This window comes from Ursus americanus, chromosome 29 (assembly GCF_024610735.1).
Source record: "Ursus americanus isolate L20-20 chromosome 29, mUrsAme1.1.p, whole genome shotgun sequence".
In the NCBI taxonomy this organism is placed as follows: Eukaryota; Metazoa; Chordata; class Mammalia; order Carnivora; family Ursidae; genus Ursus; species Ursus americanus.
Genome location: NC_142155.1, coordinates 11,408,110 through 11,429,705, shown reverse-complemented (window position 1 = coordinate 11,429,705; position 21,596 = coordinate 11,408,110). Strand labels below are relative to the sequence as shown.

General features: G+C 38.5%; 1 protein-coding gene and 1 pseudogene across 4 annotated transcripts in view; both read left to right on the top strand.

Annotated features, from left to right (window-relative positions):
* The window catches only part of LOC123796136 (uncharacterized), a 244,053-nt gene that overhangs the window by 180,437 nt on the left and 42,020 nt on the right, over positions 1-21,596 (top strand). The window lies entirely within an intron of this gene.
* Positions 815-9,374, top strand: LOC123796206 (large ribosomal subunit protein eL19 pseudogene; annotated as a pseudogene).

Sequence of the window (21,596 nt, the reverse complement as noted above, 5' to 3'; positions counted from 1 at the left end):
TTTGGATAGAGTCTCCGTGTCCCCTGCGAGGGGGGATGGGGATGGGCACTCCCTGAGCCGGTATTTCCAGGCTTTTGTTCTCTGGCGGCTTTCCCTGGCTGTTTGCTGTGCCTCTTCTGAGAGTCAGAGCAGCAGCGGCCAAATTTCAGCCTCTGTCACGGAAGAGAAGGATTGCGGCCCGTTCTCCACTGATATTCTGGCCACTTTAACTCTGTTTCTGTTGGTGCTGCTCAACCCTGCAGCGTCCCGGGATGTGCGCCCCACACCCGGCGTCCCAGCCCTCACTTCCAGGGCCGGCGCGTCTCTGTCCTTTGTGTTTCTAACGCCGCCAGCCGCCAGCCACCCCGCGCGCGCTCCCGGATCTCCCGGTCTCAGTCTAGATCCGGTGAGCGCACCGGGATTCCGGGGTTCCGCGAGATGCCTGGTGGCGCGCGCACCCGGCTCACGGTCTCAGTCTGCTGTTTTGCGGGTGCCGACCGAGAGCCCCGCCCGCTCTCCCGTGCAAGTGGCTACCGTTTCCCGGCACCCGAACGCGGCGGCTCCCTCCCCCTTCCGTTTATCTTCCGATATCTGTGCACAGTTTCATGGCTCCCCGCTTCGTACCTCAATACTCAGCGCTGGAGATGTTCATTTGTAGAGATCCAGATGCGTCTTCCTGCGTCTCAGGCTGGTTCCGTGGTTGTTTAGGCTGGTCTGGTACCTATCCAGCTCGACTAGGAGGACCGGCTGAAAACCAAAAGTTTTTTTAATAAGAGTGTGTGGGGTGCGTGTGTGGGGGGGGGTTGTGTGGGGGGGGATGTGTATATATGTGTATTTGAGATCTGGTATGTATGTGTGAGACTCTGTTTACAAAATGTTAGCTGTGCTTCTCCTTATTCAGTGTTCTACTATCAGTTATTACCAGAAATGTAGAATTTAGATTTGGAAGGCAGCTTTAAGATCATCTAGTTTAACTGCACATAAAGGAATTGATTAACAGGAGGCTAAGATTCTTGTTCAAGGTCACACAGTTAGTTCTGGGTGGAACCTGTATTATAAGAAGCCATCTCTCCTGAGGACATGTCCAGGAGTTTTCTCTATACCTGGAATTCACTCTCCAAACAAGTTTAAAATACAGAGTAATCTAGATGGCTGTATTAGTTTTCCAGGGCTGCCGTAACAAATCACCACGGGCTGGGTGGTTTAAAGCAGCAGAAATTTATTCTCTCACAGTTCTGTAAACCGTAAGTTCAAAAGCTGGCAGGGCTCTGCTTTCTCTGCGGGTCTAGGAGAGAATTGTTCTTTGCCTCTTCCAGATTCTGGTGGCCATCTGCATTCTTAGACTTGCGGCTGCATCACTGCTTCTGTCCTCATATTGCCTTTTCTTCTATGTGTTTCATTTCTTCTCTTTATGTCTCTTATAAAGACACTTGTCATTGAATTTAGGACCCACCTGCATAATCCAAAATTATCTTCTCAAGATACTTAATTACATTTGCAAAGACCTTTTTCCAAATAAAATAATATCACAGCTTCTAGGGTTTGGGACATAGACATATCTATTTTGTGGCCACCATTCAGCCCACTACAAAGTTTTTTTTTTTTTTTTTTAATTTAGATTCCCAAGTCACCATGATATATTACTCCATTAGCTCAGTTAATAAACCTAGATATGTTTTTCCAGTAGTTATTTATTCCATGGGCATATTACTTACTGAAATGATTTGCTTAGGTCTTGTAATAACAGCCATGCTATGTGAACTTCACTTGGGAGGCATTTAGTCTTTCCACTATTAGGCATTATAGCCAAGTGTTTCATGTTACAACAGGCTGATCCTAATGCAAACTCATGTATGAGGGGGAGTAGACAATGCCACAGTGTAATACACCCTGAATTAATATTTTCCCCACACAGTCAGGCAGCTGCTTCTTTCCACTAATATCAGGGGCTAGTTAAGATTTAGAAAATATACTTAAATCTTTGAGAGCTTCCATGAGGTATTACGATGTCTGGGAAGAACTGGTGTCAGTGATCACATGGACTAATCTGTTTGGTATATTCTGTAGATGTTTAACCACCAAATTCCTTCAGAGTTTCAAGCATAACTCATTTTTTCTGTGTGTGTTAAACTGAAATGCTGTAGAATATTTCCTCCTGTGTTCCATAGCTTTTCCCCTTTTTCTTCCTCCTATATCACCTCATATTAATCCTATTTAGGTAGAAGTGTTTTTTAAATTAAATGAGGTTTATTTTGAGCATAATAATTGGCACTGCTTAAGCATTAAGGCTATGTGCTCTGGTTGTGAAAGAGGGAGAAAGACATGTTTCTCATACAGAAAATTGGTTAAAAGACATGTGTTAGATTCAGGGGAATACCTCTGTTATTACTAATTAACTCTGGAATGTAGACAGCTGGGAATGCAAGGAAACTACCCCTTCTCACCACCCAAACTGGGTTCAACTCCATAATATTGTGTCCTCTATTAGCTCATTTTGTTCTATTTCTTACTGGTACTGGTGATAAAGAAGGGATATGATTTTTAAAAAATTTAGTGGTGGCGATCTTTTCTTCCCCATATGTTTGTGTTTATTATTTGAGGATATGCCGGGAGTGATGACTTTTTCTAAGCCAATTTTAGGACTTCTAAGACACAAATTAAGTTGAATTGACTGAAAACTAAATTCAGATGATTGTATTTGTCAAACTAAATGTCAAAGCACAACAAATTGTATCTTCTTTTCTTGCAACAGCTAGAAACAAAAACAAAAACTAAATCCTGCCTTCTAGAAAACAGAATTCCCTACATAGAATATTTTTTTTCTTTCTGACAGTTAGATGAAACTGAGTATCACCAATTATTCCTATATATGTTTTCTAACAAGAAAAACTCAGAATCTCTTCTCCATGCACATAGATGCAAAAGACCTCAATAAAGGACGAAACCATGAGTATTTGTTCTTGACACACAAATGCCTTGGACATCTGCCCTCTTTCTGTTTAAAGGGCTCTCTTGAAACACAAAGCCCTTTTGCTTTCCTTTTGTCACTGCAGCCACAGCCATGAGCATGCTCAGGTTTCAGAAGAGGCTTTCCGCCAGTGTCCTCTGCTATGGCAAAACAAATATCTGTTTGGACCCCAATGAGACCAATGAAATCACCAATGCCAACTCCTGTCAGCAGATCCAGAAACTGATCAAAGATGGGCTGATCATCTGGAAGCCTGTCACTGTCCATTCCCAGGCTTGGTGCCAGAAAACTGCTTTGGTCCACAAGAGAGCAGGGTTATGGGCATTCGTAAGAGAAAATGTACTGCCAAGTCTTGAATGCCTGAGAAGGTAACCTGGATGAAGAGGATAAGAATTCTGCACCAGCTACTCAGAAGATACCAAGCATCTAAGATGATTGACTGCTGTGTTCTCGAAAGTAATGGGTAACGTATTCAAAAACAAGCAGATTCTCCTGGAACACATCCATAAGTTGAAGGTAGACATGGCTCAGAAGAAGCTTCTGGCTCACCAGCCTGAGGCCTGCAGATCTAAGACCAAGGAAGCATGCAAGTGCTATGAAAAGCAGCTTCAGGGCCAGAAGGAGGAAATTATCAAGATTCTGTCGAAGGAGGAAGAGACCAAGAAATAAAACTCCCTTTCTTTTGTCTGTATATAGTGGCCTCAGCAATTACACAGATCAGTTACTTAATAAAAGAGACCTTTATCTGGAAAAAAAAAAAAGGAATACAAAGCCCTTTTAATTCTTATGATTTCAGATGGAAAGTCTCTATCAGGATGTTCTCTTACATCTGCAAATATCTTTTTCCACAGGAAGATGTTGACAAACAACAGCAATAGCAGTTAGTGAGAGACTGGAGGGCACCTGGCAGGGAGGTGTGTTTGAGAACCTGGAAGGCTTCTTGGTCTTGCCATGTTCACAGCTCAGTTGATGGATCTCCAGGAAGATGAGAAAGAAACGGGTCAGAAAATGGAGGTTCTTCAGCTTGACTAAAGGATGCTGGTTATGTTTTCCAGTACTAAACTCATGGCCCCTTGCCTTCCCCCCTTTTCTTTGGCCCTATCTTTTTCCTTTTCTATCCTGGCAATAATCCTTCCGTATAATCCTTCCCCTTCCACTGCACACTAGAAAAGTCTAAGCGTTCACTCATTCAACACATATTAATGCTCTATACTATGTTAGATGATGGATATAAACAAAATGCTAGTTCACGTGGAGCCTCTGGTCTAGCAGTTAAATTAGATTCTGAACTAATAGTTATGTGTTTCACAAGGTGGCAGAGTTTTTCACCAGAATTCCAGAAGTCTGTTCCCTATAAGGGAAGATCCTCAGTAAGGTAAATCAGATTCCACAGCCAGGGCTGAGTATAAGAGATAGGGTCCCAAGCAGAGTGGCAAAATGGAGGGGGCAGAGCTGAAAAGGAAGCACATAGATAGGCAAGGGACTGGGAGAAAGAAGAAATTTTGTAGCTGCATAAAGTGAGAAGTTTTAAAGAGATAGACAAGTATCTGAAGTGTTTTTTGGAAAGCTCTCTGTATGACACACTATATAAATCCCCTGGGCTTTTAAGGTGAAACAAATAAAAGTGGTTGTTCTTAAAGTTATTCTTCCAGGTTTCTATATTGGGATTTTCATTTGTGTTTGTGTTTCTGGGTAACAACATAAAATGAGTGCAGTGACTAAGAGAAATACAAAATGCTAGACTAGCCCACAAAAGGTAGGTTGGGGGGGCCTGTTCCCCCATCAACTCATCATCATCTCTCTCTACCTTTGTCTCTGCTAAGTAAATGTGTAGAACTTTCTTATACAATTGAAGTAAATTGTTATTAGCTTAATCTAGACTGCTTAAACTATAAGATGTATTATGAAAGTCTCATGGTAATCACAAAGCAAAATCTATAATAAATACAAAAAATAAAGACAAAGAATCAAGGCTAACACTACAAAAATAATCAATTTATAAAGAACGTCAGTAAGGGTGGGAGAAAGAAATGAAAGAACTATAAAACAGTCAGGAAACAATTAACTAAATGACAATAGTAAGTCTTTATCTATCAATAATTACTCTAAATGTAAATGGCTTAAATTCTCCAACTAAAAGACACAAGTGGCTGAATGGACTTAAAAACTCAACTATATTCTGCCTACAAGAGACTCACTTAAGCTTTAGGGACACTCACAGGCTGAAAGTCAAGGGATAGGAAAAGGTATTCCATGCAAGTGGAAACCAAAAGAGAGAAGGAGTAGCTATACTTATATCAGACAAATGGACTTTAAGTGAAAAGCTCTAACAAGAGACAAAGAAGGTCATTATATAATGATAAAGGGGGTCAGTTCATCAAGAGGATATAACAATTTAAATACATATGTACCCAATATTGGAGCGCTTAAGCATATTCAACAATTATTAACAAATCTGAAGGCAGAAATAGACAGCAACGCAATGATAGTAGGGGATGTCAATACCCCACTTTCAACAATGGATAGATTATCCAGACAGAAAATGAATAAGGAAATAATGGATTTGAACTACACTTTAAACTAAATGCACCTAACAGACATATACAGAATATTCCATTCAACAAGCAGCAGAATATATATTCTTCTGAAGTGTACATGGACCATTCTCCAGATTAGATATGTTAAGGCCACAGAACAAGTCTTAACAAATTTTCTCCACCTCTACTCAGCATAGTACTGGAAGGCCTAGCCAGAGCAATTAGGCAAGAAAAAAAAAAAGACATCCTAATTGGAAAGGAAGAAGTAACATCTGTTTGCAGATGACATGCTCTTATATGTGGAAAACCCTAAAGGCTTCACTGTTACACCTAATAAATAAATTCAGTAAAGTTACAGGATACAAAATCAATATACACAAATCAGTTGTGTTTCTATATACTAACAACAAATTATCTGAAAGAGAAATTAAGAAAGCAGTCCCATCTACAATAGCATCAAAAATAATAAAATACTTAGGAATACATTTAATTAAGACCTGAAAATGATCAGACATTGATGAAAGAAATTGAAGAAGACATAAGTAAATAGAAAGATAGCTCATGTTCTTAGATTGGAAGAAATAATATTGCTAAAGTATCCATACTACCCAAGGTGATATATAATGCAATCCCTATCAAAATTTCAATGGCATTTTCCCCAGAAATAGAAAAAACTACCCTAAAACTTGTATGCAACCACAAGTAATCTTGAGAAAGAACAAAACTAGAGGCATCACACTTCCTGATTTCAAACTATATTACAAAACTACAGTAATAAAAATAGTATGGTGCTGGCATAAAAACAGGCACATAAACCGGTGAAACAGAATTGAGAGCCCAGAATAAACCCATGCATATGCAGTCAATTAATCTTTGACAAGGGCACCAAGCATACACAGTGGGGAAAAGATGGTTTCTTTAATAAAAATAGATATCCACATGCAAAAAACTGAAAGCAGACCAAAAATCAGACCAAAAGCACAAGCAACAAACGCTAAGATAAGTGGGTCTACATCAAAGTAAAGATCTTCTGCGCAACAAAGGAAACAATCAATTAAATTAAAAGACAACCTATAGAATGGGTGAAAATACAAACCATATATCTGATAAAAGGTTCATGTCCAGAATATAGAAACAACTCATAAATCTCAATAGCAAAAAAACAAATAATACAATTACACAACAAGCAAAGGACCTGAATAGACATTTTTCCAAAGAAGACATAAAAGTGACCAATGGGTACATGTAAAACATGCTCAACATCACTAATCATCAGAGAATTTCAAATAAAAACCACATGGAGATATCAGCTCACACCTATTAGGATAGCTATTATCAAAAGACAAGGGATGACAAAAGTTGGTGAGGATGTAAAGAAAAGGGAACCATTGTGCATTGTTGGTGGGAATGTAAATTGGTGCAGCCACAATGGAAAACACTATGGAGTTCCCTCGAAAAACTAAAAGAGAGCTACCATATGATCCAGCAATCCCATTCTTGGGTATAGTTCCAAAGAAAATGAAATCAGTATCTCAAAAAGGTATCTGCACTCCCATGATCATTGCAGCATTATTCACAAAAGCCAACATATGGAAATGACCTAAATATCCTTTGACAGATGAATGGATAAAGAAGGTGTGTACACACACACACACACACACACACACACACAGAGGAATATTATTCAGCTATAAAATCAAGAAATTCTGCCATTTGTGACAACATGGATGAATCTCAGTGGCATTATGCTAAGTGAAATAAGCCAGACAAAGACAAATACTGTATGGTATCACCTACATGTGACATCTTAAAAAAAAAAAAAAAAAGCTGATTTCATAGGAATAGAAAATAGAATGGTGGTTTCCAGGGGCAGGGGTGAGAGGAAAACGAGGAGATATAGGTCAAAGGGTATTTCTAACTTTCAATTAGAAAAATAAATTCTGAGAGTTTAATGTACACTATATACCTTAGTTAATAATATGGTATCGTATACTTGGAAGTTGCTGAGAGTAGATCTTAAGTGTTCTTATCACACACACACACACATACACACACATGCACACAGTTAACTAACAATGTGGGATAATGGATGTGTTAATCATCTTGATCTTGGTAATCATTTCTCAGCATATATGTATATCAAGTCATCACATCATATGCTTTAAATATATGCAATTCTATTTGTCAATTATTCCTCAATTATGTTAGAATAAAAAGTAAATAAAATATATACAAAGATGTTAAAGCAGCTCATGCTATTTGATGCAACATGTTTGTAGTAGGATAGCCTTACATAATCAGAGAGGCAAGCAAATACTCTTTTAAAGATTTTCATTGTATTGTATCATTCATAATAGTGATAAGTAAGAGGGGCAGCTGGGTGGCTCAGTCGGTTAAGCAACTGCCTTGGGCTCAGGTCATGGTCTTGGGGTCCTGGAATTGAGCCCCGCATCGGGCTCCCTGCTCAGCGGGGAATCTGCTTCTCCCTCTCCCTCTGCCTCTGCTGCCCACTCATGCTTGCTCTCTCTCTCTCTCTCAAATAAATACATAAAATCTTTTAAAAAATAGTGAGAAATAAGGAACTCCAAAGTCTGAAACATGGGATATTAGTTTAATAAATTATGAAATACATATATTATTACTTGCTAATTATGCATAAAAATAATGTTCTGAAAAATATTTAGGAAATAGAAATGTTTACTATAAAGGTTTAAAAAATGTTCAGAGCAGTACACAGAACTTTGTGTGCTATGTATTATTCCAATCTTATATTTATAAAAATTATTGATCCTCAAAATGGTTTTAAAAAAGTAAAAGGAAATACTAAAAAATTTTAATATCTGGAGTGAGTGGAATTAGGAGTGTTATTTCTTTACATTTTATTTAATTTTAACATTTTAAAAATATGCATTATTTAAATAATCAGGAAAAAATAGTAAATGTTACAAACTGTTCAGATTATAATAACAACACTCAGAAAAATCTGGTTTGCCTTAATACGGCATATCAGGAGCTATTAAATTGCAGGTGTTTCTATTGTTGTCAATGTCAATACCTCACAGTTATCTTTCTTCTACTGTTTTTTTCTTTTTTCCAATATTCTACTTTCTATTTGGTGGCTCTAATTCTTGGCATTTTAAAAAATATGTAACTCATTTCTTCAATCGTGGTTTTTTTTATAATACATAAATTACCATTTTTTCCTCTTCTTTCTTAGATATCTTGACTTTGTTGCCTTTATTTTAAGCTTTTCAGTTATTCACTTTGGAGCATGTGTCTTCTGCTTTTTATTTTTTTCAGTTGGGGGGAGGGTGTGGACGAGCTCTCACTTCATATAGTAACTCAGAAATCTAAGAACATAGAATGTAAGCCCAGGCTATTTATTGTGTACTTTATGTTAACAAGTAATTCTTTTAAGTTTGATAACTAGAAGACATTTTGAATTCAACCCATTTATTCTTGCTTTTGTGTCTTGCATTCAAAATGAATTAACTTAAGTTTGGAGGGGCTAAGTAATTGGCCTGGAATCTGAAACTTTGTTAACTGCTGAGATGTTTAGGACTCCAGTGTTCTTTTTCTATAAGATGCTCCTGTTCTTCCTTCCTCTGCAACTTCCAAACCCATAAAATGGTGTTAACTTTTAGTTCCCCAATGTTATCATGCCATGACAGCTCTTTGCAGATGAGAGGATTGTCATTTAATAGAGCTCATAAATGATGATAGAAAAGGCGAAATCTGAAAACACATATGGAATATCAGAACCAAATGCTAGAATATAGGTTATATTTAGCATCATCAATAAGTGTATAGATTCTGATTATTTTAATACCAAACAAATTATGTAAGGGTTTCTACTGTGACTGCGTCAACTTGAATATGACAAAAACTGAACTCCTCATTTTCCTACCCAGTTCCCAAAGCTACACCATCTAGCCTGTTGAACAAGCCAGAAATCAGGTATTCTGTCCCCTCTCCCTCCCCCACCATTTTTATCCAGTCTACCATAAGGCACTAACAGTATTAACCTCCCATGGTCTCTTGAATCCATTCACTTTTCTGCCTCCATCACCACACCCCCTCTCCCACCAGTCCCAGCCCTATCATCTCCTAGAGGCTCTTGCAGAACTTCCAGACATCCACCTTCACACTCAAGATGGTCTTTGGGAAATGCAAATTCCATCACTAGACACTCCTGCCAACAAATTTAGTGGCTTCTTTCACTCTAAGGGTACAGGGAAAATACTGAACATGGACCTCAAGGCCCACTCTTTATTTTTATTGTCTCACTCTGTCCTTGCTCTTGCCAGCGTTCAGGTTTCCTGTCCCTGGTACTCACTGTGCTCCCCCTTGCCTCCAGGGTTGTGCATATGTTGTTTTCTCTGCCCAGGTACAGTTCCTGCATCCTTCCCCCCTAAGGGACTCCTACTCGGTCTTCAGATCTTTGTGTAATCTTAGCTTCCATCCTACCATGGGAAAAAAATATGACTATTATGTGTTGTTATAGCTCCTTCCTCCTTGCCTTCCCAGTGGGCTCACTATTTTCATTTTCCATTTATTTGTCAGTTAGTTTTATAAATGTCTTATTTCTATTCAACTGCAGGCTCTAGTTTTGCTCCTAGCATATAGAAGATCTTCAGTAACCTTTTCTGGAATGAGAAAATCAATGAACATGTATTTAATATTCCACAAGAATTACATTTAAATTAGCCACGTTCACTTCTCCTGGTGCTTCTTTTTGGGGAAGGGGCTGACTTACATATAAGCAGATATTTATCCTTTAACTTCAGGGAAATGTTGGAGAAAATCATACAACTATATGGGCTGTTGAATCCCAAGACTTATACTGTCCAATCTCAGTTGGATACTGAGTGGCACTTAGCAATCCTTGGCACACACTTGTGCAGCACACTCTCCCATTCCCACAGCTACTCATTCACATTGTTTTTGTTAGCTTGACTAGTCTTCCCACATGGACTTCATCATTCTCAGCTGTAGGTATGGAGAAAAGTAATTCTATCAGGTTTGAAACCCCTCCCTATATGCACATTTACACTTGTTCCTGTCCTTATTCCCCTCCCTCCCATCCAAGACTAATCCGTCCACTTGGGTTCTAAATCCCACTTCCTCTCATTTTCTTTAGGGCCTCACTGGATCAATTTATCAGCCTTTCTTTTGTCTTTTCATCTCCTCTTGCCAGTAGCTTCAACCCTCCAATGTACACATTTTATAAACACAAATGTTACAAACAAAATGTAATATAAAAATACATCATAACAAAACCAGAAACTCTTTTTTTTGTAAAATGTCGGAAAATTAGATGCACCTTATTCTAAAAGTCTGAACATTTGAATTTTGCTAAGAGCATCTACACCAGTAGTTCTGGTAATATTTTCTCTCTCCTGAACCCTCCAGCTTCTCTTCCCCACTCTGTCTTCTTAGTCATTAGCTCTATTTACAATTTTGCAGAGAAAAATAGAAGTCAGCAGAAGAAAACTTTCAGAAATTCTACACTGTTGACCTATCAGCATCTGCATCTATATACACTGCTTACTTCCCAGTAAAGAGCTGTCCCTGCTCCTATGTAAGGCCATTGCCCCTAACTTTTGCTTTCTTCAGGGGCATAATTTTTTTTTTAAAGATTTTATTTATTTATTCGACAGAGATAGAGACAGCCAGCGAGAGAGGGAACACAAGCAGGGGGAGCGGGAGAGGAAGAAGCAGGCTCCCAGTGGAGGAGCCTGATGTGGGGCTCGATCCCAGAACACCGGGATCACGCCCTGAGCCGAAGGCAGACACTTAACAACTGCGCCACCCAGGCGCCGCAAGGGGCATAATTTTTTTGAATAATCAATTTTTTCATTTTTTATTTATGCCCATAATCTGTGAAATATTTCTGGCAATATCTCCCATCTTAAAGAAAAACAACAGTAAATTCTCAACTGCACAGAACTAGCTCTCACTGAGGCCATTGCTGACCTCTGCATTGCCAAATTCAATGCTTGATTCTCAGTCATCCGTGTCTTTGAACTATGAGTAGCATTTGACAGAGTTGATCACTTCCTCCCTGAAACATTTTCTTCACTTGCTTTCCAACACACTTCTTTCTGAGCTTTTCTCTTAATGTCTATTCGTAGGCTCCAGTGCTGGTTCCTTCCCAACCCCCCCCCCAACCTCTCAATACTGTGGTGCCCCATGGCTCCATTTATGTACTTACTTTCCTTACCATCCACCCTTGCACTAGTCAACCTCATCTCGCACTCTGGCTGAGGATAACATCTGTCTGCCAGTGACTTCTAATTTTACATCTCCAGTCTCTTCAATGATATACACAATTAGTAAATACACTTGGATGTCTAATAGCAATCTCAAACTGTATCTAGGCAAGCCCAAATCCTTGACTCCAACCCTCCTTACCTGAAACCTGCTTCTCCTCCAATACTTCTCACTTTTGCAAAAAGCAATTCCATTCTTCCAGTTCAAACCAAAAATCTTAAAGCTTTCCTTGCCTTCTACATACGATTGATCAATAAGTCTTTTTGGCTAGGGGCGCCTGGGTGGCACAGCGGTTAAGCGTCTGCCTTCGGCTCAGGGCGTGATCCCAGCATTGTGGGATCGAGCCCCACATCAGGCTCCTCCACTATGAGCCTGCTTCTTCCTCTCCCACTCCCCCTGCTTGTGTTCCCTCTCTCGCTGGCTGTCTCTATCTCTGTCGAATAAATAAATAAAATCTTTAAAAAAAAAATAAGTCTTTTTGGCTAAACCTTTAAAACACATTGACAATCTAACCACTCTGACCACTTTCACTATTACTACCTATCATCTGGATTATTATAATAACCTTGTAACTGGTCTCCTGCTTTACCCTTCCTTGCTACACCCAACACACACACACACACACACACACACACACACACACACACAGAGCTCATCTGGTCTTCACAAAGCAATGAGACATATTTTTAAAATATTTATTATAAATATTACTGATAGATGTATACAACACAATTTGCAGATGATAATAAAATATACACAGAATGCTTTTGACTTTTGCCAAAACCAGTAACTGCTTAGTATTTTCACACTGTTAAAACAAGTTAGTTGTCAAAGTTCGGATGAGGTATAGTTATTTAATGCAATGTCTTATTGTACTAGTAGTTCCCAAATTACAGGCCACAGACCAATTTATCAGAATCACTTAAGGGACCTAAAAAAAGATAGATTCTTGGGACCCATGTTAGACTGCTGAGCCAGAATCTCTAGGGTTTGGGAACTAAGAATGTGTATTTATTTTTTAAGGTCTATGAAAAAGCCATAGCTGTATACCATGTCCCAGTGACTGTCATCCAAGCCTCTATTTGAAATACCATCGTGATAAGAAACTTGATCTGAAAGACTTTTTTAAAATGTAAGTTAGATACGGTCCCTCCTGTATTGCAGATCTGTCCAGTGGTTTTCTGCAAAGTGGAAGCCTTCGGATGCTCTAGATCCCTACTACTTCTCTGGTCTCATTTCCTTCCACTTTTCCCCTCATCCATTCTGTTCCAGCCGCACTGGGCTCTTTGCTGTACCGCGACACTCTGAGCATAGCCTCCGCCAAGGGCTTTGTACTTGGTGCTTTCCTTTCCCTGGAACACTCTTCCTCCAGGTAACTTCTTGCCTCTACTTTCATTCTGCGATCTTTTCAAATGTCACTTCATCGGCAATGCCTTCCACGACCAACAGATACAAATAGCCCCTCTCTCACTCTACCCTCAGGGTGTTCTGATTCCTCTTTTGCTGCTACTTTATTTTTCTTCACAGCATAGTGTTTGTCCTAAGATCCTCTCCTCTAGATTCACTTTTCTAAACAAAAAACAAAAAAACCTTACTTCTGCTTGCTAATTGATGAGTACCTTCTTATTCTTAAAATACTCCAGGTCACATCCTGGAATTGAGAAATCCTCTTCTGTACCCACACCTTCCCATCTTTCCACTAATCATGCCTTTTCATAGTTCTTTGTGGTGACACCTCCTGTTTCCACATTCCATTTTCCCTCCTGGTTGGACTTAGCTACCTGGCTAACTCCCACACATAATTCCTCTTTTGCATGCACGCCACCCTCACTATTTGTTTCCCAAGTGCTGTGCTCATGAGCATTCCTATTATAAAGCCCAGCCAGAATTGTGCCCACTGGCTTTCCCCCTTGTAAATCAGTGCTTGCCCTGAGGTGGGTTGCATGACCCTTCTCAGTGCTAGCCAGTTCATCTCCCTGATTCACTGTAGCATCCTTTTCTTTCAGTGACCACTCTCAACCCTTTCTTACTACCCTTAAGGGTTCATTTCTACTCCACCATTTCTGGAAAGGTCCCTTTTGCTTTACCTCATGGATGGGTAAAGATCACCAATCCCTTGCTTGCTTTCTTCTACACAAAATAAGGTAACGTACACTAAACAAAAACAAAAACAAAATCTCTCGATATTTTCTCCTCTCTGTTGACTCATACCTCAGTAGAAGCCATTTCCTGTGATTTATTATCACATTCTTTGATTATCTTCTCTTTTTTGTTTTATTCTACTCTCAATTGCTTTCTTACCACACTGGTTCCTCTTCACAACCTTTAGAGGGATATTTTTAACAATTAAACCCCAAAGCAAACAAAATTCCAATATGTTCTCTTCAGTATGGCCAAGGGGATTTTCCCCAGCACAGTCTGGCCATGTGCCAGATTTCCCTTCCATGCACCTCATTTCACTTCTCAGGGCTTAGAATGCATGTGAAACTCTCATGGGCTTGGTCTCTCTGGCCTCTCTCTCCCCAGTTCCCCTCCTTTGTCAATTCTATACCCTTCTCTCCTTTCTGTGATAGCTTAACTTCTTGAAAGAAAAAGTTCCACCATCTAACTAACCTCAATTCCTACTCCTTCCTTCCTCCTTCCCCTCTTCCTTTCTTCTTCAGCATTCCACAGAGCCTGCTCTCAGAAAGGTTGCTAGAGATCCCAAAGAATGAGTCATAGCAAATCTGGTGATGTGTCCTCTATTCTATAGCATTCACTGTAGTGTTTGATGATACTGTCCAACTTTCTTCTTAAAATTTTTCTTTTCCATTGATTTTCAAAGAATGAATTACTTTTTGTGATTTTTTCCTCCTATCTCTGAGTTTACTCTTTTTATGTCTTCTTTCTGGGTCATCTTTCTTTTTCTACCCCCTAAATATAGATTTTTCTCTCAGAGTTCTCTCCCATGTACAGTTGACCCTTGAACTATGTGGGAGTTACGGGCACCAGCCCCTGTGTGGTCAAAAATCCACATATAAATTTTGACTCCCCAAAAACTTAACTACTAAGAGCCTACTCTTGACTAGAAGCCTTGCTGATAACATGAAGAGTCTATTAACACATATTTTGCATGCCATATATATATATGTATATAATATACTGTATTCTTACAATAAAGTAAGATAGAGAAAATAAAATGTTATTGAGAAAATCATAAGGAAGTTAAAATACATTTACAATGCCGTTTTGAAAGAAATCCATGAATAAGTGAACCTGTGTAATTCAAACCCATGTTGTTCAAGGGTCAACCGTATTTCACTATTTACACACATACCTGGATCTTTATTGCCTTTTTGTACATCCAAAGGCCTTTTCTCTAAAAAGATTGCACTTGGTCAAATCAAGTCTGCCTTGTGATAATTAGTTCTAGATACAATGTATTCCCTTCATTTCACTCCAAGACTCTTTGCAGAAGGAGCTGAGCATTAATAACATTTATATCATCTTTCATGACTATCAGTGCACATACATATGCTAGATGCTTAGTATTGTTCAAATTGAATTAACGGATCCTGATAAAGTCAAGGTTATGGACTACTGAGCACCATCCTGTTTTGTGACCATAGGCCAGGCCAGGGGTTTCAAGTTTTTGCACTCTCTGAGCCAGATTCTGGAATGGGTAACAAATATGGAAAATTAACAAAACTTAATCATAGACCTTGGCAAAATAAGTCAAAATCATGTATCCGAAGATAAATCGTATGTGCAGCCTGTAGTCAGCCGTCAAATTTTATTAGGATTTTACTTGAAAAAACTGCGTATCATTTTTCTAATATACAGAGTAGATCTGCATTATCACTTGATCAATCAACCAGCCAGATCACAAGGTTATTTGTGTGTGTGTGTGTGTGTGTTGCTTTTAGTATTATTTTAGCTCTCTGACTCAGTTAGTGCTGTTCATTAATCAAGGGCTAGGAGATATAAAAGAATACTATTATATCCTAGCTACTATAACTGTATCTCAGGCATGGGCAGAGCAATTCCATTTAATCTTCATAATGCAACATGCAAGATATTATAATTTTCACTTTACAAATGAATAAAATGAGGCTTAAAAGGTTGCAATAACTTGCCGAAGGTGAAACAGCTAGAAAAAGCAAAGCTTGAACACAACTGGGAGCTACCTGACTGCAATACCCATGATAGAGTGTGCTGTCTAAGGTAGGAGTCAGAAACCCAGGGTCTGAAGCCTTCTTTACAGAAGTGTTCTGTTTAGTTGTCAGAGTGTTTACATATATTTCCACTTAATTTGGATACCTTTGGGGTGATGGATCCTCCAGACCCAGGACTCTCTAACTGCTGTCAACCACTGATTCCCACATTTGTGTTACTTGCCTGACACCTTTAATCATTTGAACTCTCCACTTCCATGATGAGGCATCCTCCTTGCCCTTGCTGAATTTATTTTAGTGTAGGGAAGGGAAGGATCAGAATAGAAACCAAGAAAATATATGCAATATTACAATTGTAAAAGATGTTAGGAACTGTTTTAAGTTTCCCTGTAAGTGTAAGAAATGTACAATTTAGCTGTAGTTCACATTTATCAAGCCACATGCTACAAAATACAGTTTTTCAATCACCATTTGATTTATGCTTGCCAGTAACTCTCTGATGTGGGGCTTTTATAATCCCCAATTTACCAATGAGGCACCTGGGATCCAGAGAGTTTGAGTCTTTTCCCAAGGCCACACAGCAGGTAACCAACAGAGGCAGGACTCCAAAACTGGCCACTGAACTCCAAATCTGAAATGCGTAACCACTCTTCGTGCTGCTTCTGATATAACTCATTATGGTGAGCAATAGGCCTGTGGAGGACTTCTAGTAAGATTTTTAAACATAACATTTTCTCGAAGCATAATTTACATACAAAAAAGATGCCATCTATCAAAATTATGCAGCACAGTGCATTTTCACAAATGACCATACCCAGTTAATCAGGACCCAGATCAAGGAGCCGCTGAATTCCCCCACTTCCACTCTCAAGGCGAAGCACTAGTAAGTGGTGCCTGTTTTTCTGATAAATTTACTCATACAATATGCCTTCTTTTATGTTTGATTTCTCTCACTTATTATGTTGGTGAAATTCATCCATATTGTTGCGTGGACTTGCAGATCATTTATTTTCATTGTGGTATAGTTTAATGGAATTTTATCAATACACTTTGTTTTTGTATTAAATTAAGATACTCTTGATTTTTCTCTCCTGACACAGAAAAAAAAGATATTCAACTAGGGATTCCCCAAATACTGTTATTTAAATAGATGCAAGAAAGTATTAAAGGGTGAAAGCAGATCATGCCAAGATAGTACCCATATGTGTTTATAAATTTATAGCAGTTTTGATGGGGAATGGCCATGTTCTATTTAGGAAGACTATAAGTTAACAGTTAATTTTAATGCCTGCTATGCATACTTATTTTGTTTAAGAGGAATTGTTTATTCATGTATTTTTTGAAAGAGCCTTTGTATTCTGAATGAGACATATATAATACAAATATACAAATATAATTTGTATTCTGAATGAGACATATATAATAGGATGGAAAATACCCAAAACAAAATTAATTATAAATATTTAAATATTAAAGTAAATCTTACATCCATGTTTTGAAATAAATTCTTTAAAAATAGGAATGGTAAAGATAGAAGAGGAATGAGTGATATGTTTTTGTTTAAATTTTTCCAAATTTTGGGGCGCCTGGGTGGCACAGTCGTTAAGCGTCTGCCTTCGGCTCAGGGCGTGATCCCGGTGCTCTGGGATCGAGCCCCACATCAGGCTCCTCCGCTATGAGCCTGCTTCTCCCTCTCCCACTCCCCCTGCTTGTGTTCCCTCTCTCGCTGGCTGTCTCTATCTCTGTCAAATAAATAAATAAAATCTTTAAAAAATAAAAAATAAAAATAAATAAATTTTTCAAATTGTATAATCTTTTAAATTACTTTACATTTTTCTAATTCAAAAGTTTCCTTAAATAGTCCTTAAACTACCCAAATATGAATCTAAAGGAAACAAAAGTCTTATATTTCATCAACAATGAAACTTTTTATTTCATTAATTTGCTCTGTCCTCTAGATCTGTCTGTGATTGTAGCCCTCCACTCCTCCACAAGGAGGTCTAAGCTTAAACAAAAACAATAGAAACAAATAGATCTTCTGGTTGTAGCCTTTTTTTAAAAGTGGCAACTCAGTGAGGCACAGAAAATGCATAGGACACAAGAATTCTCATTTTAAAGTAATGTCTCCACCAATTACCCTGTTTTAATCTCTGGTGCATGTCCATGATCCTACATGAACCTCTCTCCTAGTTCTGATCCAAAGCCTTAGTTGCTGGTTTCTAGAGAGCACGCAGGCCAGGCTTGCTCCTACCCTGCTCAAATAAATCAATAAAATCTTAAAAAAAAAAAAAGTCTTATTGAGGAGGCGCCATTTAAACTGTACTTTGAAGAGTGAGGAGAATTTTAGCAGGTGTGAAAGTGTGATATGGACATTCCAGACTTGGAACACCAAATTTAGGGGCATAGGACAGTAGAAAGGCTGATGGGAGAATTTCAGTGTGCTAAAATATTAACGTGAATGGTTTGAGAGAAATGTGTTCTCAGTGCATAATACAGAGTAGGTGTCCCATAAAAGGCTGTCAAATGAATTGAACGGATGGGTAGGAAAGATTCCTTAAGGAATTCACTAGGTGGCGCTCTTTCTTCTTCGGCAGTAACTTTGTAGTGAGTGGCAGAATATTTGGAATTATTGCTGAATTTTTGTGTTTCCTCCAGATATATTGTGTAAATAGATATAACCTAAGGCATAGTAGCCTTTTTGTCTCTGTGGATGGTTTGGGGAATTCTAGAAATGAGGATTTTCAAGTAACATGATAAACGCTAACATAATAATTGAGATTCTTCATGTGTGTGTATTATAGTCTGGGATTCATTTTGCCTTGATAAATTTTTGTCTCTAGGGGCGCCTGGGTGGCACAGCGGTTAAGCGTCTGCCTTCGGCTCAGGGCGTGATCCTGGCGTTCTGGGATCGAGCCCCACATCAGGCTCCTCCACTATGAGCCTGCTTCTTCCTCTCCCACTCCCCCTGCTTGTGTCCCCTCTCTCGCTGGCTGTCTCTATCTCTGTTGAATAAATAAATAAAATATTAAAAAAAAATTTTTTTTTGTCTCTATTCACGAAACTTGCATTTCAATTCTTTATTTAAAGCTTTCTATTCCTTGGAAATGATAGTAAAAAAAATTTTTGTGTATCTTGCATTCGTTTGAAACTCATATACTGAATCTGCTAGAATTAAGATTTATATCACCTTCCATTTTGGAAATAGGAATATTAAAATCTAAGTTACTATAATCTCAAAGCCATACAGTAAAAAATTATAATAGAAAAAGATTTTTAAAATACTTGGCTAATAACTTTTAGTCATAACCAACTTGATGTGTCCTGGAAATAGCTGAAATATATAAAATCCATAAATAAAATTATAGATATACTGGGTCACATGTTAATTTTAAAATATACAACTTCTCAAATCAATTCATCAGGCATTATTTTTACCATTGATTTTGACATCTTTGGGGAAAGATTGGCAGGTATTTTAATAGCACATGCAGTGAAGTGACAATTTAAATCCAAGATTCTCTGGAATAATTACACTTCTAATTATCCCTATTAGTACTACAGCCACATTTTGTTGTTGCTTCTTAACAAAACAAGAAACATTGTCCTTATGTGCCCTTTTCAGGTTCTTCACCTACTTAAATTTTAAATTTTTATTCAAGAAAAATATTTTTTAAATTAGTTATAATAAAAATTCACATTTCAGCAAAATTGTGTTTTTATGGAATTCTGATAAGAAAGTGGCAACAAAGCTTCAGAGGATTCAGAGATGAATTCTCTAATAGTCTCCTTGTTGAGGATTAAAAAACACTTGGGGCCAGGGGGATAAAGATAAAAAACAAAATAAGCAAGAAAACCAAACTTAAAGAACAAGCCTGTGAGTAGTGTTTCTATGTGTTAGATCCAGGATTATGCATATGATTATGGTAAACTCATTACACATAGTTGAGTATAATAAGTATTGGTGAAAAGGAGAAGAAACGAACAAAATAAAGTATACAAAAGTTTCCCCTTATCTCTTTATTGTTTACACCTAGAGCAAATGTTAAAGATTGATTGCTAACTTGTCTGGAAATACCCTTGAGATGGTGTACTGACAACTATTCTGAAAGTAGCTTTTCTTCCTATTTCGGATAATACAGCTGACTTCCTCACTTCTGACTTGCAGCCTCTCCTGCATGTCCCTCCAGATCACTGATAGATGCATGGTAAGCTATGCCCTGGACATCTTCTTTTCTTGAGGCTTGGAATGCTGTCCCTGATTTCCTAGTGAATTCTTCTTCAAGGCTCAGATTGAATACTGACTTCTTTTAAAATGTTCTAAAACTCAGTTCAATCCTCCCTTTTCTGCTCCCATTCCACCAAAGTGGATCACTTGTGATACAGGCAAATGCTAAAGCTCACCAACTTCAAGCTTCTTTCCTTCTTCCTGGGTGCACACGAAAATGTTTCCTAGCTTCTTACAATTTAGGGGGACCATTTTGATTTGCTGGCCAATTGCATATGGTTGGAAGGGTAAATGCTACTTCCATTGTTTGCTTCATAAAAAAGTTCTCACCCGCAATACTTCACTGTCTTATCCTTCTGTCCCTGGAGACCATTTATTGAAGCTGGCAGTGCCACAACATGGGAGAAGCCTGCGTCCATGTGTCACTGGCCTCATTTGAGCCAGAAACCTCATGTTCTCCCCCATACCTTTCATCCAATCAGTTTTGAGTACTGTTCATTCTATCTCCTAAATCTCTCTCTGTACATTGATTTTCTCCCATCTGGACAGCTACCACCCTGTCTACACTATCAGCTAGACCTCTACACTGGTGCCCTAGCATTCAAGGTAGTCTTGGTCCATCCTGAGTCAGGATGATGAAATTCCAAAAATGCAAAACTGATCTATTTAAAACTTTTCAGTGATTTCCCTCTGCCCTAAGGGGAAAAGCTCAACACTTTGCTGGATATATCAGGCCTCCTATGGCTTATGCCTGCATACCTCTCCAGTCTATCCTTCTTCCTGCTCTCAGTGTAGGCCAAGATAATAAACTTTTCTTGGCTATTGCTATGTGCCAGCTCTATTTCGCCTCTAGGTCTCCACACATGCCAATTCCTTTGCCTCAGATCCTGGCAAAATCCTTTTCATTCTTCAGATAAAAGCTTAAAGATCATTGTTTTGGGGATGCCTTGCTTGGTCTCCTAGACCATGTCTCTCCCCAGCATGTTCCTTTTGTTAAGTTTATATCTTTAGTAGCTATACTCTCCACTGTTATATTCCAGAGCTTTGCATAGTACCTAGCACAAAGAGAAAAATAAAGATTAATTAAGTGAATTACTTTACTAATCGGGCAGTCACAAAAACATTATTTTCATGTATCTTTTTTCCACTATATTTTGAAGTCTTAGAAATCATAGGCCAGGATTTCCATTACTAGCATAGTACCTGGTACAGAGTTGGTATCTAAGAGCATTGGATGAATGAATGAATGAATGAATGAATGAACAAGAAGGGTGCCTATGCATGGTCCTTCTACTAAGAGCTAGAATGTGACAGTTAAGTGCGATCAGGGCCATGTGACAGTTAAGTGTGATCAGGGCCATGCTGGTAGAAGCACAGAGAATCTTGATAGCTGTAATCTCTGTGTGGGCATGAATGCATGCCTTCTGTAGAGGTTTAAGCATCATATATATAAACAGGAA